Source organism: Gobio gobio (assembly GCF_949357685.1).
Source record: "Gobio gobio genome assembly, chromosome: 23".
In the NCBI taxonomy this organism is placed as follows: domain Eukaryota; kingdom Metazoa; phylum Chordata; class Actinopteri; order Cypriniformes; family Gobionidae; genus Gobio; species Gobio gobio.
Window position 1 is genome coordinate 44,404,546 of NC_137119.1, and position 23,582 is coordinate 44,428,127.

General features: G+C 47.7%; 1 protein-coding gene across 1 annotated transcript in view; it reads right to left on the reverse strand.

Moving 5' to 3' along the window:
- tmem200ca (transmembrane protein 200C-a) overlaps positions 1-21,967 on the reverse strand; it is a 42,295-nt gene extending 20,328 nt beyond the window's left edge. Inside the window, exon 1 of the mRNA XM_079805863.1 lies at positions 21,687-21,967. The gene's annotated coding sequence lies outside the window, so the exon portion shown is untranslated. The remainder of the gene's footprint in view (positions 1-21,686) is intronic.
- Positions 21,968-23,582: the final 1,615 nt, after the last annotated feature.

The following is a 23,582-nucleotide window of genomic DNA, read 5'->3' on the forward strand; positions in this document are numbered from 1 at the left end:
AGGGCAGAGTCTGCGCAGTAGTGACCTCAGGGCAGAGTCTGCGCAGTAGTGACCTCAGGGCAGAGTCTGAGCAGTAGTGACCTCATGACAGAGTCTGTTCAGTAGTGACCTCAGGACAGAGTCTGTGCAGTAGTGACCTCAGGGCAGAGTCTGCGCAGTAGTGACCTCAGGGCAGAGTCTGCGCAGTAGTGACCCCAGGACAGAGTCTGCGCAGTAGTGACCTCAGGGCAGAGTCTGCGCAGTAGTGACCTCAGGACAGAGTCTGAGCAGTAGTGACCTAAGGACAGAGTCTGCGCAGTAGTGACCTCAGGACAGAGTCTGAGCAGTAGTGACCTAAGGACAGAGTCTGCGCAGTAGTGACCTCAGGACAGAGTCTGAGCAGTAGTGACCTAAGGGCAGAGTCTGAGCAGTAGTGACCTCAGGGCAGAGTCTGCGCAGTAGTGACCTCAGGACAGAGTCTGAGCAGTAGTGACCTCAGGGCAGAGTCTGCGCAGTAGTGACCTCAGGACAGAGTCTGAGCAGTAGTGACCTCAGGGCAGAGTCTGCGCAGTAGTGACCTCAGGACAGAGTCTGAGCAGTAGTGACCTCAGGGCAGAGTCTGCACAGTAGTGACCTCAGGGCAGAGTCTGAGCAGTAGTGACCTCAGGGCAGAGTCTGAGCAGTAGTGACCTCAGGGCAGAGTCTGCGCAGTAGTGACCTCAGGACAGAGTCTGCGCAGTAGTGACCTCAGGGCAGAGTCTGCGCAGTAGTGACCTCAGGGCAGAGTCTGAGCAGTAGTGACCTCAGGGCAGAGTCTGCGCAGTAGTGACCTCAGGACAGAGTCTGCGCAGTAGTGACCTCAGGGCAGAGTCTGCGCAGTAGTGACCTCAGGGCAGAGTCTGCGCAGTAGTGACCTCAGGGCAGAGTCTGTGCAGTAGTGACCTCAGGGCAGAGTCTGAGCAGTAGTGACCTCAGGACAGAGTCTGTTCAGTAGTGACCTCAGGGCAGAGTCTGCGCAGTAGTGACCTCAGGACAGAGTCTGCGCAGTAGTGACCTCAGGGCAGAGTCTGCGCAGTAGTGACCTCAGGGCAGAGTCTGAGCAGTAGTGACCTAAGGACAGAGTCTGCGCAGTAGTGACATCAGGGCAGAGTCTGAGCAGTAGTGACCTCAGGACAGAGTCTGAGCAGTAGTGACCTCAGGACAGAGTCTGCTCAATAGTGACCTCAGAGCAGAGTCTGCGCAGTAGTGACCTCAGGACAGAGTCTGCGCAGTAGTGACCTCAGGACAGAGTCTGCGCAGTAGTGACCTCAGGACAGAGTCTGAGCAGTAGTGACCTAAGGGCAGAGTCTGCGCAGTAGTGACCTCAGGGCAGAGTCTGCGCAGTAGTGACCTCAGGGCAGAGTCTGAGCAGTAGTGACCTCATGACAGAGTCTGTTCAGTAGTGACCTCAGGACAGAGTCTGTGCAGTAGTGACCTCAGGGCAGAGTCTGCGCAGTAGTGACCTCAGGACAGAGTCTGCGCAGTAGTGACCCCAGGACAGAGTCTGCGCAGTAGTGACCTCAGGGCAGAGTCTGAGCAGTAGTGACCTCATGACAGAGTCTGCGCAGTAGTGACCTCAGGGCAGAGTCTGCGCAGTAGTGACCCCAGGACAGAGTCTGCGCAGTAGTGACCTCAGGGCAGAGTCTGCGCAGTAGAGACCTCAGGACAGAGTCTGAGCAGTAGTGACCTAAGGACAGAGTCTGCGCAGTAGTGACCTCAGGACAGAGTCTGAGCAGTAGTGACCTAAGGACAGAGTCTGCGCAGTAGTGACCTCAGGGCAGAGTCTGCGCAGTAATGACCTCAAGACAGAGTCTGCGCAGTAGTGACCTCAGGGCAGAGTCTGAGCAGTAGTGACCTCAGGGCAGAGTCTGCGCAGTAGTGACCTCAGGACAGAGTCTGAGCAGTAGTGACCTAAGGACAGAGTCTGCGCAGTAGTGACCTCAGGGCAGAGTCTGAGCAGTAGTGACCTCAGGACAGAGTCTGCTCAGTAGTGACCTCAGGGCAGAGTCTGCGCAGTAGTGACCTCAGGGCAGAGTCTGTGCTGTAGTGACCTCAGGACAGAGTCTGAGCAGTAGTGACCTCAGGACAGAGTCTGCGCAGTAGTGACCTCAGGGCAGAGTCTGAGCAGTAGTGACCTCTGGACAGAGTCTGCGCAGTAGTGACCTCAGGGCAGAGTCTGCGCAGTAGTGACCTCAGGGCAGAGTCTGCGCAGTAGTGACCTCAGGGCAGAGTCTGCTCAGTAGTGACCTCAGGGCAGAGTCTGCGCAGCACTGACCTCAGGACAGAGTGTGCGCAGTAGTGACCTCAGGGCAGAGTCTGAGCAGTAGTGACCTCAGGACAGAGTCTGTTCAGTAGTGACCTCAGGGCAGAGTCTGAGCAGTAGTGACCTCAGGGCAGAGTCTGCACAGTAGTGACCTCAGGACAGAGTCTGCGCAGTAGTGACCTCAGGACAGAGTCTGAGCAGTAGTGACCTAAGGACAGAGTCTGCGCAGTAGTGACATCAGGGCAGAGTCTGAGCAGTAGTGACCTCAGGGCAGAGTCTGCGCAGTAGTGACCTCAGGGCAGAGTCTGCGCAGTAGTGACCTCAGGGCAGAGTCTGCGCAGTAGTGACCTCAGGACAGAGTCTGCGCAGTAGTGACCTCAGGGCAGAGTCTGCGCAGTAGTGACCTCAGGGCAGAGTCTGAGCAGTAGTGACCTCATGACAGAGTCTGTTCAGTAGTGACCTCAGGACAGAGTCTGTGCAGTAGTGACCTCAGGGCAGAGTCTGCGCAGTAGTGACCTCAGGACAGAGTCTGCACAGTAGTGACCCCAGGACAGAGTCTGCGCAGTAGTGACCTCAGGGCAGAGTCTGAGCAGTAGTGACCTCATGACAGAGTCTGCGCAGTAGTGACCTCAGGGCAGAGTCTGCGCAGTAGTGACCCCAGGACAGAGTCTGCGCAGTAGTGACCTCAGGGCAGAGTCTGCGCAGTAGTGACCTCAGGACAGAGTCTGAGCAGTAGTGACCTAAGGACAGAGTCTGCGCAGTAGTGACCTCAGGACAGAGTCTGAGCAGTAGTGACCTAAGGACAGAGTCTGCGCAGTAGTGACCTCAGGGCAGAGTCTGCGCAGTAATGACCTCAAGACAGAGTCTGCGCAGTAGTGACCTCAGGGCAGAGTCTGCGCAGTAGTGACCTCAGGGCAGAGTCTGTGCTGTAGTGACCTCAGGACAGAGTCTGAGCAGTAGTGACCTCAGGACAGAGTCTGCGCAGTAGTGACCTCAGGGCAGAGTCTGAGCAGTAGTGACCTCAGGACAGAGTCTGCGCAGTAGTGACCTCAGGGCAGAGTCTGCGCAGTAGTGACCTCAGGGCAGAGTCTGCTCAGTAGTGACCTCAGGGCAGAGTCTGCGCAGCACTGACCTCAGGACAGAGTGTGCGCAGTAGTGACCTCAGGGCAGAGTCTGAGCAGTAGTGACCTCAGGACAGAGTCTGTTCAGTAGTGACCTCAGGGCAGAGTCTGCGCAGTAGTGACCTCAGGGCAGAGTCTGAGCAGTAGTGACCTAAGGACAGAGTCTGAGCAGTAGTGACCTAAGGGCAGAGTCTGAGCAGTAGTGACCTCAGGGCAGAGTCTGAGCAGTAGTGACCTAAGGACAGAGTCTGCGCAGTAGTGACCTCAGGACAGAGTCTGAGCAGTAGTGACCTAAGGGCAGAGTCTGAGCAGTAGTGACCTCAGGGCAGAGTCTGCGCAGTAGTGACCTCAGGGCAGAGTCTGCGCAGTAGTGACCTCAGGGCAGAGTCTGAGCAGTAGTGACCTCAGGGCAGAGTCTGCACAGTAGTGACCTCAGGACAGAGTCTGCGCAGTAGTGACCTCAGGACAGAGTCTGAGCAGTAGTGACCTAAGGACAGAGTCTGCGCAGTAGTGACATCAGGGCAGAGTCTGAGCAGTAGTGACCTCAGGGCAGAGTCTGCGCAGTAGTGACCTCAGGGCAGAGTCTGCGCAGTAGTGACCTCAGGGCAGAGTCTGCGCAGTAGTGACCTCAGGACAGAGTCTGCGCAGTAGTGACCTCAGGGCAGAGTCTGCGCAGTAGTGACCTCAGGGCAGAGTCTGAGCAGTAGTGACCTCATGACAGAGTCTGTTCAGTAGTGACCTCAGGACAGAGTCTGTGCAGTAGTGACCTCAGGGCAGAGTCTGCGCAGTAGTGACCTCAGGACAGAGTCTGCACAGTAGTGACCCCAGGACAGAGTCTGCGCAGTAGTGACCTCAGGGCAGAGTCTGAGCAGTAGTGACCTCATGACAGAGTCTGCGCAGTAGTGACCTCAGGGCAGAGTCTGCGCAGTAGTGACCCCAGGACAGAGTCTGCGCAGTAGTGACCTCAGGGCAGAGTCTGCGCAGTAGTGACCTCAGGACAGAGTCTGAGCAGTAGTGACCTAAGGACAGAGTCTGCGCAGTAGTGACCTCAGGACAGAGTCTGAGCAGTAGTGACCTAAGGACAGAGTCTGCGCAGTAGTGACCTCAGGGCAGAGTCTGCGCAATAATGACCTCAAGACAGAGTCTGCGCAGTAGTGACCTCAGGGCAGAGTCTGAGCAGTAGTGACCTCAGGGCAGAGTCTGCGCAGTAGTGACCTCAGGACAGAGTCTGAGCAGTAGTGACCTAAGGACAGAGTCTGCGCAGTAGTGACCTCAGGGCAGAGTCTGAGCAGTAGTGACCTCAGGACAGAGTCTGCTCAGTAGTGACCTCAGGGCAGAGTCTGCGCAGTAGTGACCTCAGGGCAGAGTCTGTGCTGTAGTGACCTCAGGACAGAGTCTGAGCAGTAGTGACCTCAGGACAGAGTCTGAGCAGTAGTGACCTCAGGGCAGAGTCTGAGCAGTAGTGACCTCAGGACAGAGTCTGCGCAGTAGTGACCTCATGACAGAGTATGTGCAGTAGTGACCTCAGGGCAGAGTCTACGCAGTAGTGACCTCAGGGCAGAGTCTGCGCAGTAGTGACCTCAGGGCAGAGTCTGCGCAGTAGTGACCTCAGGGCAGAGTCTGCGCAGTAGTGACCTCAGGACAGAGTCTGAGCAGTAGTGACCTAAGGACAGAGTCTGCGCAGTAGTGACCTCAGGACAGAGTCTGAGCAGTAGTGACCTAAGGACAGAGTCTGCGCAGTAGTGACCTCAGGGCAGAGTCTGCGCAGTAGTGACCTCAGGACAGAGTCTGCGCAGTAGTGACCTCAGGGCAGAGTCTGCGCAGTAGTGACCTCAGGGCAGAGTCTGAGCAGTAGTGACCTCATGACAGAGTCTGTTCAGTAGTGACCTCAGGACAGAGTCTGTGCAGTAGTGACCTCAGGGCAGAGTCTGCGCAGTAGTGACCTCAGGACAGAGTCTGCACAGTAGTGACCCCAGGACAGAGTCTGCGCAGTAGTGACCTCAGGGCAGAGTCTGAGCAGTAGTGACCTCATGACAGAGTCTGCGCAGTAGTGACCTCAGGGCAGAGTCTGCGCAGTAGTGACCCCAGGACAGAGTCTGCGCAGTAGTGACCTCAGGGCAGAGTCTGCGCAGTAGTGACCTCAGGACAGAGTCTGAGCAGTAGTGACCTAAGGACAGAGTCTGCGCAGTAGTGACCTCAGGACAGAGTCTGAGCAGTAGTGACCTAAGGACAGAGTCTGCGCAGTAGTGACCTCAGGGCAGAGTCTGCGCAGTAATGACCTCAAGACAGAGTCTGCGCAGTAGTGACCTCAGGGCAGAGTCTGAGCAGTAGTGACCTCAGGGCAGAGTCTGCGCAGTAGTGACCTCAGGACAGAGTCTGAGCAGTAGTGACCTAAGGACAGAGTCTGCGCAGTAGTGACCTCAGGGCAGAGTCTGAGCAGTAGTGACCTCAGGACAGAGTCTGCTCAGTAGTGACCTCAGGGCAGAGTCTGCGCAGTAGTGACCTCAGGGCAGAGTCTGTGCTGTAGTGACCTCAGGACAGAGTCTGAGCAGTAGTGACCTCAGGACAGAGTCTGAGCAGTAGTGACCTCAGGGCAGAGTCTGAGCAGTAGTGACCTCAGGACAGAGTCTGCGCAGTAGTGACCTCAGGACAGAGTATGTGCAGTAGTGACCTCAGGGCAGAGTCTACGCAGTAGTGACCTCAGGGCAGAGTCTGCGCAGTAGTGACCTCAGGGCAGAGTCTGCGCAGTAGTGACCTCAGGACAGAGTCTGTGTAGTAGTGACCTCAGGGCAGAGTCTGCGCAGTAGTGACCTCAGGGCAGAGTCTGAGCAGTAGTGACCTCAGGACAGAGTCTGCGCAGTAGTGACCTCAGGACAGAATCTGAGCAGTAGTGACCTCAGGACAGAGTCTGAGCAGTAGTGACCTCAGGACAGAGTCTGCGCAGTAGTGACCTCAGGACAGAGTCTGCGCAGTAGTGACCTCAGGGCAGAGTCTGCTCAGTAGTGACCTCAGGGCAGAGTCTGCACAGTAGTGACCTCAGGGCAGAGTCTGCGCAGTAGTGACCTCAGGGCAGAGTCTGAGCAGTAGTGACCTCAGGACAGAGTCTGCGCAGTAGTGACCTCAGGGCAGAGTCTGCTCAGTAGTGACCTCAGGGCAGAGTCTGAGCAGTAGTGACCTCAGGGCAGAGTCTGCGCAGTAGTGACCTCAGGACAGAGTCTGCGCAGTAGTGACCTCAGGGCAGAGTCTGCGCAGTAGTGACCTCAGGGCAGAGTCTGCGCAGTAGTGACCTCAGGGCAGAGTCTGTGCAGTAGTGACCTCAGGGCAGAATCTGAGCAGTAGTGACCTCAGGACAGAGTCTGTTCAGTAGTGACCTCAGGGCAGAGTCTGCGCAGTAGTGACCTCAGGACAGAGTCTGCGCAGTAGTGACCTCAGGGCAGAGTTTTCGCAGTAGTGACCTCAGGGCAGAGTCTGAGCAGTAGTGACCTAAGGACAGAGTCTGCGCAGTAGTGACATCAGGGCAGAGTCTGAGCAGTAGTGACCTCAGGGCAGAGTCTGCGCAGTAGTGACCTCAGGACAGAGTCTGCGCAGTAGTGACCCCAGGACAGAGTCTGCGCAGTAGTGACCTCAGGGCAGAGTCTGAGCAGTAGTGACCTCATGACAGAGTCTGCGCAGTAGTGACCTCAGGGCAGAGTCTGCGCAGTAGTGACCCCAGGACAGAGTCTGCGCAGTAGTGACCTCAGGGCAGAGTCTGCGCAGTAGTGACCTCAGGACAGAGTCTGAGCAGTAGTGACCTAAGGACAGAGTCTGCGCAGTAGTGACCTCAGGACAGAGTCTGAGCAGTAGTGACCTAAGGACAGAGTCTGCGCAGTAGTGACCTCAGGGCAGAGTCTGCGCAGTAATGACCTCAAGACAGAGTCTGCGCAGTAGTGACCTCAGGGCAGAGTCTGAGCAGTAGTGACCTCAGGGCAGAGTCTGCGCAGTAGTGACCTCAGGACAGAGTCTGAGCAGTAGTGACCTAAGGACAGAGTCTGCGCAGTAGTGACCTCAGGGCAGAGTCTGAGCAGTAGTGACCTCAGGACAGAGTCTGCTCAGTAGTGACCTCAGGGCAGAGTCTGCGCAGTAGTGACCTCAGGGCAGAGTCTGTGCTGTAGTGACCTCAGGACAGAGTCTGAGCAGTAGTGACCTCAGGACAGAGTCTGCGCAGTAGTGACCTCAGGGCAGAGTCTGAGCAGTAGTGACCTCAGGACAGAGTCTGCGCAGTAGTGACCTCAGGGCAGAGTCTGCGCAGTAGTGACCTCAGGGCAGAGTCTGCGCAGTAGTGACCTCAGGGCAGAGTCTGCTCAGTAGTGACCTCAGGGCAGAGTCTGCGCAGCACTGACCTCAGGACAGAGTGTGCGCAGTAGTGACCTCAGGGCAGAGTCTGAGCAGTAGTGACCTCAGGACAGAGTCTGTTCAGTAGTGACCTCAGGGCAGAGTCTGAGCAGTAGTGACCTCAGGGCAGAGTCTGCACAGTAGTGACCTCAGGACAGAGTCTGAGCAGTAGTGACCTCAGGACAGAGTCTGAGCAGTAGTGACCTAAGGACAGAGTCTGCGCAGTAGTGACATCAGGGCAGAGTCTGAGCAGTAGTGACCTCAGGGCAGAGTCTGCGCAGTAGTGACCTCAGGGCAGAGTCTGCGCAGTAGTGACCTCAGGGCAGAGTCTGCGCAGTAGTGACCTCAGGACAGAGTCTGCGCAGTAGTGACCTCAGGGCAGAGTCTGCGCAGTAGTGACCTCAGGGCAGAGTCTGAGCAGTAGTGACCTCATGACAGAGTCTGTTCAGTAGTGACCTCAGGACAGAGTCTGTGCAGTAGTGACCTCAGGGCAGAGTCTGCGCAGTAGTGACCTCAGGACAGAGTCTGCACAGTAGTGACCCCAGGACAGAGTCTGCGCAGTAGTGACCTCAGGGCAGAGTCTGAGCAGTAGTGACCTCATGACAGAGTCTGCGCAGTAGTGACCTCAGGGCAGAGTCTGCGCAGTAGTGACCCCAGGACAGAGTCTGCGCAGTAGTGACCTCAGGGCAGAGTCTGCGCAGTAGTGACCTCAGGACAGAGTCTGAGCAGTAGTGACCTAAGGACAGAGTCTGCGCAGTAGTGACCTCAGGACAGAGTCTGAGCAGTAGTGACCTAAGGACAGAGTCTGCGCAGTAGTGACCTCAGGGCAGAGTCTGCGCAGTAATGACCTCAAGACAGAGTCTGCGCAGTAGTGACCTCAGGGCAGAGTCTGCGCAGTAGTGACCTCAGGGCAGAGTCTGTGCTGTAGTGACCTCAGGGCAGAGTCTGAGCAGTAGTGACCTCAGGACAGAGTCTGCGCAGTAGTGACCTCAGGGCAGAGTCTGCGCAGTAGTGACCTCAGGGCAGAGTCTGCGCAGTAGTGACCTCAGGGCAGAGTCTGCTCAGTAGTGACCTCAGGGCAAAGTCTGCGCAGCACTGACCTCAGGACAGAGTGTGCGCAGTAGTGACCTCAGGGCAGAGTCTGAGCAGTAGTGACCTCAGGACAGAGTCTGTTCAGTAGTGACCTCAGGGCAGAGTCTGAGCAGTAGTGACCTCAGGGCAGAGTCTTCACAGTAGTGACCTCAGGACAGAGTCTGCGCAGTAGTGACCTCAGGACAGAGTCTGAGCAGTAGTGACCTAAGGACAGAGTCTGCGCAGTAGTGACATCAGGGCAGAGTCTGAGCAGTAGTGACCTCAGGGCAGAGTCTGCGCAGTAGTGACCTCAGGGCAGAGTCTGCGCAGTAGTGACCTCAGGGCAGAGTCTGCGCAGTAGTGACCTCAGGACAGAGTCTGCGCAGTAGTGACCTCAGGGCAGAGTCTGCGCAGTAGTGACCTCAGGGCAGAGTCTGAGCAGTAGTGACCTCATGACAGAGTCTGTTCAGTAGTGACCTCAGGACAGAGTCTGTGCAGTAGTGACCTCAGGGCAGAGTCTGCGCAGTAGTGACCTCAGGACAGAGTCTGCACAGTAGTGACCCCAGGACAGAGTCTGCGCAGTAGTGACCTCAGGGCAGAGTCTGAGCAGTAGTGACCTCATGACAGAGTCTGCGCAGTAGTGACCTCAGGGCAGAGTCTGCGCAGTAGTGACCCCAGGACAGAGTCTGCGCAGTAGTGACCTCAGGGCAGAGTCTGCGCAGTAGTGACCTCAGGACAGAGTCTGAGCAGTAGTGACCTAAGGACAGAGTCTGCGCAGTAGTGACCTCAGGACAGAGTCTGAGCAGTAGTGACCTAAGGACAGAGTCTGCGCAGTAGTGACCTCAGGGCAGAGTCTGCGCAGTAATGACCTCAAGACAGAGTCTGCGCAGTAGTGACCTCAGGGCAGAGTCTGAGCAGTAGTGACCTCAGGGCAGAGTCTGCGCAGTAGTGACCTCAGGACAGAGTCTGAGCAGTAGTGACCTAAGGACAGAGTCTGCGCAGTAGTGACCTCAGGGCAGAGTCTGAGCAGTAGTGACCTCAGGACAGAGTCTGCTCAGTAGTGACCTCAGGGCAGAGTCTGCGCAGTAGTGACCTCAGGGCAGAGTCTGTGCTGTAGTGATCTCAGGACAGAGTCTGAGCAGTAGTGACCTCAGGACAGAGTCTGAGCAGTAGTGACCTCAGGGCAGAGTCTGAGCAGTAGTGACCTCAGGACAGAGTCTGCGCAGTAGTGACCTCAGGACAGAGTATGTGCAGTAGTGACCTCAGGGCAGAGTCTACGCAGTAGTGACCTCAGGGCAGAGTCTGCGCAGTAGTGACCTCAGGGCAGAGTCTGCGCAGTAGTGACCTCAGGACAGAGTCTGTGTAGTAGTGACCTCAGGGCAGAGTCTGCGCAGTAGTGACCTCAGGGCAGAGTCTGCGCAGTAGTGACCTCAGGACAGAGTCTGCGCAGTAGTGACCTCAGGACAGAATCTGAGCAGTAGTGACCTCAGGACAGAGTCTGAGCAGTAGTGACCTCAGGACAGAGTCTGTGTAGTAGTGACCTCAGGACAGAGTCTGCGCAGTAGTGACCTCAGGACAGAGTCTGCGCAGTAGTGACCTCAGGGCAGAGTCTGCTCAGTAGTGACCTCAGGGCAGAGTCTGCACAGTAGTGACCTCAGGGCAGAGTCTGCGCAGTAGTGACCTCAGGGCAGAGTCTGAGCAGTAGTGACCTCAGGACAGAGTCTGCGCAGTAGTGACCTCAGGGCAGAGTCTGCTCAGTAGTGACCTCAGGGCAGAGTCTGCGCAGTAGTGACCTCAGGGCAGAGTCTGCGCAGTAGTGACCTCAGGGCAGAGTCTGAGCAGTAGTGACCTCAGGGCAGAGTCTGAGCAGTAGTGACCTCAGGACAGAGTCTGTGTAGTAGTGACCCCAGGACAGAGTCTGCGCAGTAGTGACCTCAGGGCAGAGTCTGCGCAGTAGTGACCTCAGGACAGAGTCTGAGCAGTAGTGACCTCAGGACAGAGTCTGCGCAGTAGTGACCTCAGGACAGAGTCTGCGCAGTAGTGACCTCAGGGCAGAGTCTGCTCAGTAGTGACCTCAGGGCAGAGTCTGCGCAGTAGTGACCTCAGGGCAGAGTCTGCGCAGTAGTGACCTCAGGGCAGAGTCTGAGCAGTAGTGACCTCAGGGCAGAGTCTGAGCAGTAGTGACCTCAGGGCAGAGTCTGAGCAGTAGTGAGCTCAGGACAGAGTCTGCGCAGTAGTGACCTCAGGGCAGAGTCTGCGCAGTAGTGACCTCAGGGCAGAGTCTGAGCAGTAGTGACCTCAGGGCAGAGTCTGAGCAGTAGTGACCTCAGGACAGAGTCTGTGCAGTAGTGACCTCAGGGCAGAGTCTGCGCAGTAGTGACCTCAGGGCAGAGTCTGCGCAGTAGTGACCTCAGGACAGAGTCTGTTCAGTAGTGACCTCAGGGCAGAGTCTGCGCAGTAGTGACCTCAGGACAGAGTCTGAGCAGTAGTGACCTCAGGGCAGAGTCTGAGCAGTAGTGACCTCAGGACAGAGTCTGCGCAGTAGTGACCTCAGGGCAGAGTCTGAGCAGTAGTGACCTCAGGACAGAGTCTGCGCAGTAGTGACCTCAGGACAGAGTCTGCGCAGTAGTGACAGAAGCCATCTTTGGAAAAAAAACGATTTGAAGTGTAATTTGATTGTTTAGTTTGACATGGAGGGGTGGGGCTTATGAGCTATACTGGGTCCAATCACCTGGGTCCAATCACAAGTGCGAGTGAGATCGTTTTCATGGACAAAGGAAAGGTACTCCTCTGTGAAAACACAAATAAAGATAGGCTGAGATGTTTAATTGCTATTTGGAGCATCGAAATGGCTAGACAAGGGGTTAATGAATACATTTTTGTGAAAACCTCAAAATTGACATTTTTCACTTTTTTTGCCTGTAGCACAAATTCTCCCGTACGCATTCCCACTCATTTTGCCAGCACGGGTCACACTCGTATATGTGGCGTAACAGAGAAGACAAGACGAGCGCAACTTCCCTTTCATGGTGTCGCTCTAAATAAACTCCCAAAGATTCAGATTTATTAGTCTTTCTCAAGGGTCTGACCCAAACACAGCCTCATTAAAGCTTGTAGAGACTGTCTAGTCCTGAAGAACACACTGTGTGTTTATTACATGTTCTTAATCAAAACAGACTTTGCAGTGGCCTTTGTGAACCCATCCACTTTTCTGCAGTAGAACCTAATAATTTATGGCACCAATTAAATCTTTATGTTGTCTTCCAAAAGGGACTTCCAGGGGAAAATACAAATTTGAGTCTCCAGCACCGGGGGTTCATTAGTTCTGGATCACCAGGGGAGAAAAGTGCATTGGTTCTCACTGAGTGTCCATTTCTCGTCTCTCCACGCATTAGATAGGCATTGATTTAACATGAATCAGCAGATTCAACGTGATAATGACCCTCCGAGGCTTCATAAACCTGATGAGAGTAAACAAACATGAAGCGTGTAATTACGTGTTCTCGTCTGTCATGAATCTATCAGCCAGTAAACAGAACATCAATTGACTTTGCTATGATTCTAGAAAGCGATATTTAACTCTTATGTCGGGTGAATGATGCTGCACTTTTATTGTCCCTCGGTTTATGTGATCTAGATCAGGAAAAATGCGAGAGAAATATTCACTTTCCCTCCTGTCAAGAAAACAAAAATACTTTATGAGCGTTTATGGTCCTGCACTAAATTTACTACTTAAAGTTTATGGCTGGTCAATCTGTGGAAGCGCACGGCTCGTCTTTAAATCAAGACGGATTTACTTGTATAGTGCATTTCACAAAACACATCGTTTCAGAGCAGCTTTACAGAAAATCATGATGTTAATGTTTATAATATCTTAATGCCTTAATTTAGCAGATCAGAGCTGGACAATAATATAGTTGCATTTTGCGATGCCATAAACAATCAGTTTTTCTAAATAGTATACATCGCTTTAGATGACTGTACTTTGGACATTCTTATAAAATGAATCTCGAAAAAACAGGCAGTTGAGATTCACTATATATATATTTACACAGATTAGGCACAACATTATGACCAACATTAGGTGAAGTGAAAAACACTGATGATCTCTTAGTTAGTGGGTGGGATTTATTAGGCAGCAAGTGAACATTTTGTCATCATTGTACATTGTTGTCAAGCCATCACAATTTGGCCCTTGTCAATCTCGCTCAAATACTTTTGCTGCATTCACACTAAACGCGAATAGATCGTCTGGAGCGAGTGATTTCAATGTTAAGTTAATAGAAAGGTGCGTTGACGCGCGTCTGGAGGTCTTGCGGCGTGATGGACGCGATTCCGCCTTTTAAAAAAAAAAGGCGTTTTTGGAGTTGTGAGATCCAGGTTGCCTGGACCAAGTTTGTGTATCTGTTAATGTTTAATATATATTTTTAATGAAAATTAAAAGAGGCAGAGTGGTGTTTTATGACATATTTCTCCTGGAGCGCCTTGAACACGCGATTCCGCTTCAAACGCTCGATTTAAACGCGCAAATGGATTCAAAATGTTCAAGCGTCCAACTAGACGCGGTGGACGTGATTTTGACGCTCTATTCACGTTTGGTGTGAAAGCAGCATTACGCTTGCCCATTTTTCCTGCTTCTAACACATCAACTCTGAGGACAAAATGTTCACTTGCTGCCTAATATACCCCACCCACTATCAGATCATCAGTGTTATTCACTTCATAATGTTATGCCTGATCGGTGTATATATATGTGTGTGACCTGTGCTGACAAAATGAGTGGGACTGTGCTTATTACAATCTACAGGCAAAACATGTAAACATGTAAACAAAAATGTAAATTTTGGTCGAATTTCAGGTTTTCACAAAAATGTAGTTCATTAACCCCTCGGTGCTCCAAACAGCCATTACACGTCTAAACGTGTCTTCATCTGTACGCTTTCTGAGAGGGGAACCTTTCCTTTCCTAATGAATAATGCAGTTTTCCTCTGCTCACTTCTCCACGACTGGAGCTTCCTCTCAAGTTTGGTATCGTTTTAAAGCGCAGTTCCAACTTTCTTAGTGAGTTCTCGATGGCATGTGATTTTTAAACTCGTGCTGATGTAAACAACACGATCTGACCGACCTGAAGCGTGCGCACAAACACACACAATTACAGTATTGAAAAATATCTGCCATGGCGAGTATTCACGTTATATCAGTTGTGTCTTAAGTAAACGTTTGGTTAACTGTTGAGGTGTATCCCAACATTATATTAGATCCATGCGGTACAGTAGATCTGAATATATAGACCGTCTCAATGTTAATCAAACAACTGTGGTATCATGGGAAAAAAAGTTTAATATATATTTTCCCTATATACACTCACCTAAAGGATTATAAGGAACACCTGTTCAATTTCTCATTAATGCAATTGTCTAATCAACCAATCACATGGCAGTTGCTTCAATGCATTTAGGGGTGTGGTCCTGCTCAAGACAATCTCCTGAACTCCACACTGAATGTCGGAATGGGAAAGAAAGGAGATTTAAGCCATTTTGAGCGTGGCATGGTTGTTGGTGCCAGACGGTCCGGTCTGAGTATTTCACAATCTGCTCAGTTACTGGGATTTTCACGCACAACCATTTCTAGGGTTTACAAAGAATGGTGTGAAAAGGGAAAAGCATCCAGTATGCAGCAGTCCTGTGGGAGAAAATGCCTTGTTGATGCTAGAGGTCAGAGGTCATGGGCCGACTGATTCAAGCTGATAGAAGAGCAACTTTGACTGAAATAACCACTCGTTACAACCGAGGTCTGCAGCAAAGCATTTGTGAAGCCAAAACACACACAACCTTGAGGCGGATGGGCTACAACAGCAGAAGACCCCACCGGGTACCACTCATCTCCACTACAAATAGGAAAAAGAGGCGACAATTTGCACAAGCTCACCAAAATTGGACAGTTGAAGACTGGAAAAATGTTGCCTGGTCTGATGAGTCTGGATTTCTGTTGAGACATTCAGATGGTAGAGTCAGAATTTGGCGTAAACAGAATGAGAACATGGATCCATCATGCCTTGTTGCCACTGTGCAGGCTGCTGGTGGTGGTGTAATGGTGTGGGGGATGTTTTCTGGCACACTTTAGGCCTCTTAGTGCCAATTGGGCATGGTTTAAATGCCACGGCCTACCTGAGCATTGTTTCTGCCCATGTCCATCCCTTTATGAGCACCATGTCCCCATCCTCTGATGGCTACTTCCAGCAGGATAATGCACCGTCACAAAGCTCCAGTCATTTCAAATTGGTTTCTTGAACATGACAATGAGTTCACTGGACTAAAATGGCCCCACAGTCTCCAGATCTCAACCCAATAGAGCATCTTTGGGATGTGGTGGAACGGGAGCTTTGTGCCCTGGATGTGCATCCCACAAATCTCCATCAACTGCAGATGCTCTCCTATCAATATGGGCCAACATTTCTAAAGAATGCTTTCAGCACCTTGTTGAATCAATGCCACGTAGAATTAAGGCAGTTCTGAAGGCCAAAGGGTCAAACACAGTATTAGTATGTGTTCCTAATAATCCTTTAGGTGAGTGTATATATGTGCACTGTAAACCCTAATGCTCAGAATAATTAATTGGTTTGAGTAGAGCCAACTCAAATTAAACAAATTAGTTCAAACTCGGTACTTTTAAGGGCACCGACCGAATTACGTCGGTACTACCGAGTACCGATTCACATTAAATCAATCTGTACCAAATTTCGGTACCTGAGAACGCATATTGTGATATAGACAAATGTGTGTGAATATTAAACCGCGAAAAGACCATTTAAACACAAATCCTGCGTGTCTGTGCGAATGAATGAGTAGACGCGCGGTTTACAGTCTATGGGTTTACTTCACACACACACACTCACTCACTCACTCAGAATCACGCGTGACGGTCATATGTTTCTATCTCTGCCTCTCATATGAGGACATGAACGCACAAACGTCATCTCCAGAGCCACTGAGAGTGGCTTCATGAGCATTTTATCGTTTCATTTGAGAAAAACTACCGTCATATCATAAACACACAGAAACTCAAATTCACGGCAACCCGTCAAAATAAAAGTTTGGCTAACTTGACAAATAAATTACTGTTGTACAGTAGAATTTAGATACGTCTCAATGTAATAATAATACTAACACTGATGAAATAATACTAACACTAATGTCATAATAATAAATGATCAAAACTTTAATTTTAAAGTTTTTTTTTTCTAAATTACAATTTTTCTTCATGTTGTGCAGCACTTTGGACAAAAGAAGTTTAATTAAATTGAAAGATAAATTAAATTTCATCAATTTCAATCTTCATTTGATGACCAGAAAATACATAACACATAATTTGTGGGAAATCAATTCATAGAAATGAAATTAAAAAGAAAAAATAATAGTATGGTTGTTTTTATAAATTAAATTAAGTAGCTAGTAGGCTACTATTTACTAGTAAATATTACAGTAATCAAACATCACAGACAGTGGCAGACAGAGAGCATGGCAGCTCAGGCATAATGTCAATAACACTTTTATAAATGACTTACAGGTTCTTTAGTTATTTATGCAAACATCCCTAAAGTACCGAAAAAAGGTACCGTTGGGTAGCGGTACAGATACGGGTTAAAATGTGAACGGTACCCAACCCTAGTTCAAACTAATGAACTTTCATGAGTATTTATAACTTTCTCTTTCTTTTGAGTTCTCAAAACTCACACATTTTAAGTAATGTGAACTGTTGTGCAAGATGAATGTTAGCAGTGTTTAATGTTTTGTTATGCTAGTTTAGAAGAGTTTCTGTAATGTTGTTTTTTGTAGGGTCACCATCATGAGCTTAGTTTGAGAACAGATTTATGTTAAATGTGTTTTATTGTCGTCCTCATTCAGCGAGTGCTATGCTAATGCTACCAAAGCATTGTGTAACTAATTAGCAATGTGGCATTTATTGAATTAGCTAGTTAAAGCTAGTCAAGTTTCCACTACTAAACATTTGAGATTACAATGATCTTACTCAAATATTTAAAGTTCAGAGCGATTACCATGTATGATTACAAAATAAAAATCTGCAAGTTCTGCTTACTTAAACGTTTAATTTCTTATCTTAAAAAATGTGAGGCACCTGATTGAGTTCATTGGGTTGTACTGTGTGTGTACTGTTCTGGTGTTATTCCCAGGGATTTTAAGGGATGGTTGCTGGTGATTTTGTTATTGAACCTTCAGAAAACTTTAACTCGATTTTTCTCAGAATTGACTCTATCGACTTCAAACAGGTCATATTGTGTCTGATTCCAACAAATCATATCATTTTGAAGGATTTTTATATAGAGAATGTGAAAATAACTCATTTTTGACTCATTTTGCCAGCATCGGTCACATATAGTTGAGCATATATACCTTTATATACTGATCAGGCATAACATCCTAATATTGTGTTGGTCCCCCTGGCCTCCTCTAGACCCTTGAAGGTGTGCTGTGGTATCTGGCACCAAGATGTTAGCAGCAGATCCTTTAAGTCCTGTAAGTTGCGAGGTGGATCAGACTTGTTTGTTCAGCTCATTCCACAGATGCTCGATTGGATTGAGATCTGGGGAATTTAAAGGCCAAGTCAAGTTTTGGAGATGCTCTGACCCAGTCGTCTAGCCGTCACAATTTGGCCCAAACTCGCTCAAATCCTTACGCTTGCCCATTTTTCTTGCTTCTAACACACCAACTCTGAGGACAACATGTTCACTTGCTGCCTAATATATCAGATCATCAGTGTTATTCACTGGTCATAATGTTATGCCTGAGATACAACATTACATAATCAATCATACAATCAAAATATTTGCTGCATGCTGCTTTATGTGAGTCTCTTCCTCACTTTAATCATTTTCATCGGACAAATCATAATGATAATGTTCATACGGCTGTACAAAGCTTATGAATATTTAATGACATAAACATTCAGATTGCGCCTGAACATTTCTAGCACCGCATTATTACACTGAAAACCTTTATCACCACAAGTCAGTGTTAAAAAAGCATTTGATAATTGGATAAGCAAATATTCCTCATTATAATAATTAATGCGCGGAATAAAGGGGCGGAGCCTGCGTGAGTTAATTAGTCGTGTGTTGAAACGGCCGGTTATAGTAAGAGGCGGGACATTTCCCAAACACCAATCACAACACACCGCTCCAGCCAACCAATCAGAGCACAGTGTGCTTTCAGAAGGCGGGGCTTCATAGAGACAGGAAGTAAGCAGAGCGTTACTGACAGACTGGGAAGAGAGGAGCCGCAACAATGAGGAAATAATGCCGGAAAACCTGGAGACAGGAAGACTTTGAGGGCATAATATTAACAAATCAACGCTCAGATGTTACAGAACCGCTTTTAAGAAACAAGGCTTCTGTGCTGGCACCGCTTCTGTTTTTCCAGCCACAAAGATTTATAGATGTGATGAATTCCTGAGAGTGTTTGGCAGCGAAGGACTCCACGTTTAATCAAATAAAGCTGAAAACTCTCTGACAGTCCAGACACACAGACGGAGTTCAAAGGTGTGTGTGGATCCTTCCACATCAAAGCAAACAGCAGAGGATCTGAGCGAACAGAGAACCGGCCGGCGGGATCCACAGAGACTTCACACATCAATGACATCTCAAACACGGACGGGAAGGATTTATGGATCACAATGACCTTTACATTCATATCTGAAGGGCTGGATGAAGGCCAGCCGAGATGGAAATAAACACAAAATGACAGCGATCGCGCAAAACTGCCAGAATGAGTTTGCTTGTAGACGTAGCAGAAATGTGATTTCCCGCCAGCTCCATCATCGGTGCAGGGAAACATAAAGGTAATGGAGCTAAAAATGACGGCTATTACCATCCGATTCCACTCACAAACGTGGGGCGCACAAGTCAACAAACAATACTCCGCACACAAATAAACAAATTTCACCCAGCATATGCTGCTGACATTCATTCGTGGGCGGGAAATGAATGATATGCTGTTCACAAAGGCAAAATCCATCTGAAATATGTGCTCCTGTACAGATGCTTCTCCTTCTCTAGGTTTGGGTTGTACAATGTGTGAGTTGCAATCAATAAAGAAACGAGATTTCAGTTCGACTTTAAAAGGATCAACACATCCATTATTGAACTCTCGGTTTAATTGAAACTAATGAGGGACAGATGCAGTTTATTCAATCCTGGGTATATTTGTCAACAATACATTGTACGGGTCAAAATTATACATTTTTCTTTTATGCTAAAAATCATTCGGATATTAAGATCATGTTCCATGTAAAAGTCCTACTCTAGATATATCATAAATGTATTATTCAGGGTTTCTGCAGTCAAATGTAAGACTTTTTGAGACCTTTTTAAGACCATTATGAATGAAATTTAAGACCTATAAAGGAAATGCAGTCACAAATTTACTTGCAAAGTAAATTAATTTATTCAAATTGAACAAATCGATAAACTTGCACTTCCTCATAGCGCAATCTCACCAGGATTTCGCAACTTTTTTGGGTGATTTTTGAGATCAAAATTATAATTTCCATTTTTTTTTCATAATTAGGACACCACATTTACCATATTATGTATTATGTTCGATGCATAATAGCCACACGTGACAATAGAACAAACAAAATACATAAATCCTGTTTATTTTGGTTTACAAATAATGCAGGCTCTCAAAAAAATGCATGTTGATTTTTCATTATATTTAGTAATCGCAGGAACACGAAAAAATCTTTTTTATGCGCCTGTGGTACAAACTCCAATAACACGAAAGCTGATTGGCAGCAATATGAGCTGCATGTTGGTCTCATTTGTAGTCGTATTATATTTAGTACAGCAAATTATATTTGGACTATTTGAAGTGCTGCAGGATTTCAATGAGCATTAGAGGTAGCGTTACATGGACGTAGGAAAAATAAGACCTGTTTAAAATGATTTAAGACCTAGAACAGAATACTTCGGCGAATTTAAGACTTTTTAAGGCCAAAAATTGTGATTTTGAAATGATAGACTTTTTAAGACCCTGCAGAAACCCTGATTATTAGTGGTAATATGTATTGCTAAGGATTTCATTTGCACAACTTTAAAGGAGATTTTCTCAATATTTAGATTATTTTGCCCCCCTCAGATTTTCAAATATTATCCTATCATAATTCACCACACATCAATTTATTAAGCTTTCAGATGATACATAAATCTCTCTTCTTTTTTTATTTATTGACCCTTATGACTGGTTTTGTGGTCCAGGGTCAAATTCTATCTAGAGGACAAAAAGGTTGTGAACATTAGACTTTGAATCAATCAACCTCTCACCGTCTCATTTGCATCAAATTAAATATGCAATCCATACTGACCCTAGATGGATCTGGTCTCTAATGTGGGACTGTAATAAGGAATCTGCGCTTTAATGCAAGGCCAGTTGCAGCAAATCCCTTAAGTGAAAGAAACCCTTGGTTATGGGTTTGTTTCAACCGCCTGCCGGTCTGTAATGTAAGCTAAGAACCACTTAGTGGTTTCCAGCATATACGCCAGAACTAATGCGTGTGGATCTGCGATTAATGTATGTCGATCACTTTACACTGCACTTGCTATTCCATATTTTTGGTCAGCTTGAACAGATTCTCGTGCGCTTTATTGCACACTGGATGCATTAATGAGCTCTGATAGCACAAACAACCTCTCAGGCATTTCTGCATTGGTTATTGCACTGACAATATCAAATCATAACAAACTTATGCATTAAACACTGTCCTCAACAGCACAAAGTCTGGCACAAAAACTGCATACATGCTACTGTTAAAGGGGCTATATGCAACTTTTTCCCCAAAATAAACGTAACAATAGCCTTTTTATTTTACCATTTATGACTCAAACGTCTCCTGATGAGCATACTGACACCTTGTCCGCTCACAGTGGGTGCACCTATAAGCCTGTATCCTATTTTTCCTATTTTCTGGCGGGTCGTCTTTTCCCGCGCTGTCTGCGGATGTGACGTCACCACCGCTGCGAGAGCGAGCAGAAAATGAGAGCAGTTCTGTTTTTTGGCCACAGGTGTCAGTCGCGAGTTTAAATTTCAGAAAAACGCATATAGCCCCTTTAATGGTGAAATCAATTGGTAGTTATTCACTGTTCTTAGCATCCTAGAAGACATATAAAAGAAAGTAAAATACACATAACATAACATAACATGCATTGATCATGTATGACCTGAGAGCCTTTTAAACCTGTAAAATGGACAGGTTTACCTCAGTGTTACCACACAGTATTCAGCCCAATAATAATCAACAATGAATAACCTTACCTACTCTTCCGTGTCTTCTAACAGGTCGATAATGAGCTGATTTATAGTCAATTAAGGTATAATGTTCGTATTTAATAGTTTTCTGTAATGTTACCACACGTTTCTGATCTCAATATAGACACGGGGATCACGAAAAGAGACAAATTTGAATGTAAATATTAGAGTTTTATTGATATTTCCACCTAAAATGGGGATTGTGAGCTACTGCTCGGATGAACTGCCGCAATTAAAGGGATTTCTGTCGAAGGAATTAAACGAAATGATGAATAACGGTGATTTAAATCATCCTGCTGTTCAAAACGAACGTAAAACTGAATAGAAACTGGAAAATCAGGGGGTTTATGCGTAGAATATAACGTGCGTAACAGCTCGTGACATTCGGTACATTTAACGAGCCCTAAAAATACACAAAACACAAGATATAGACAGTCATGCGTTGATATGTTAATCATTTATATCATTCATCGATAAAGCAATGTAATCGACACAGTGAAGGAACAATAAACGATCGCTTACCGTCAAACAAGGCTAATGAATTCGTATTCGGGCATTTAAACGAAAACTTTCTCCCTTCAGACGAGAACATTTTGCGCGAAGGTATAAAAAAAATAAGTTCGTTATTTCCGTTATTTCCAGTCAGGAATATTCCCGCGCTCCTCTCAGCCGTTTTTAATCGCGCGCGCTCGTCTCGCGCTTTTCTGTGGGGAGTGTCGCGCGCGCGGGTTTTCTGATCCAGAGAGTTTTGTGCTTCAGGTTCGGGTGATGCAGCTGATGCGCTTCTCGGGTGTTGTTGCTATGATACCGCAGCCCGAAATCCAGTGGAAGTGCTGCAGGATTTGAATAATTGCCTTCTAAACTGTTTAACCCCATGAATGACGGAGCTCGTGATGCTCAAACGCGCGTAACGCCATCAGAGCCGGTCAGCAGAAAAAAAGAGAGAGAGAGAGAGAGAGAGAGAGAGAGAGAGAGAGAGAGAGAGAGAGAGAGAGAGAGAGAGAGAGAGAGAGAGAGAGAGAGAGAGAGAGAGATGGTGACGCGCGCTTACCTGCGCGATGCGACGTGGGTTCACTAGTTTTGTCGCGTCGTGCCACTTCCTGTTGGTCAAATATGCAAGAAAAAAACACACAACATATTCATGCGGCGTTTGGAAAAAACGAAAACATTGAGACATGAAATTCACCACTGACAACAAAAGTACAACGGCAAAGGAACATCCAGTACTTTCCCCCCGAAAGAACACAACATGACCAAAAACACTGTATAGCCAAATTCAAAACATCGTGATGGTACCTTTCCGAGGAACATTTCTAAAGCATGATCAATAAAATGCTGATCAACTCATTAAATGCAAGTAATTGTTTGAAGAGGAGTGTATAGGGTTAAATCAATACCATTATAGGATCAATATCATTCCAGAGGCCAGAGATCAATGATCAGCTTAAGGGATCTAAACCAGTAATTGGCAAGTGTTGAGTAGGAAAAGGAACTATTTAATAAACAAACACTCAAACTCCAAACTCGGACTCAAACCATCCCCTCCTGGTATGTCATGTTAGTCCTACACTAACCATAGTTTAAATATGGTATTTGTAGTAAAACTGTGGTTAAACTTACTCGATCTGAATTACGTGAACTGTTTTCATAATTGATGACCTTCACAAAGTTATTGAACTGATCTGAGGCGTTTTGCGAAATCGTCGTTAGCCAACTATGGTCGCAAGATCTGTCGTAGTTCAACGAGTCTGTGTTTCCCGAAACCATCGCTCCAACAAAAGTTCGCAAACATCGACAGCTCTCGACCTGCGGAGTTTCTTGTTTGCAGAACACGTGGACTTAATAAATCCTTCTCTTGAGCAAAATAAGCAATTCAGTACAACCTATATCTTTTATTTAGAATACATACTAATGTCATTTAAGTCTTTTAGTTTGTGATGAGATTTAAAGCAGTGTTTTTAAAGAGTGCGCATGTGCGGACGTGCTCTAGTGCGTAAGGATGAGCCAATGATTGAATCTGGAAATAGAGCAAAACATTTGAATTAGTCCTCAGATGTTCATAGTTTATAGCAAAAAAATCTGGCATTAATTCAACTTTAAACCGATTCAATAAAATAAGTTATTACTACACCGCCTGCGTGACATCATCAACCGGTTGAACAACAGATTTGCGACAGTCGTTAGTAGCTAGTTGATTTTAGCCAACTGTGCATTTAAAGAACGCTTTAAACCAAAAAGGTTCTATATAGTACTCTGGGGTTTTTGACTCAACTTTAAAGAACGCTTTACGCCCAAAAGGTTCTATATAGAACTCTGGGGTTCTTGACTCAACTTTAAAGAACGCTTTACGCCCAAAAGGTTCTATTTAGAACTCTAGGGTTCTCGACTCAACTTTAAAGAATGCTTTTCGCCCAAAAG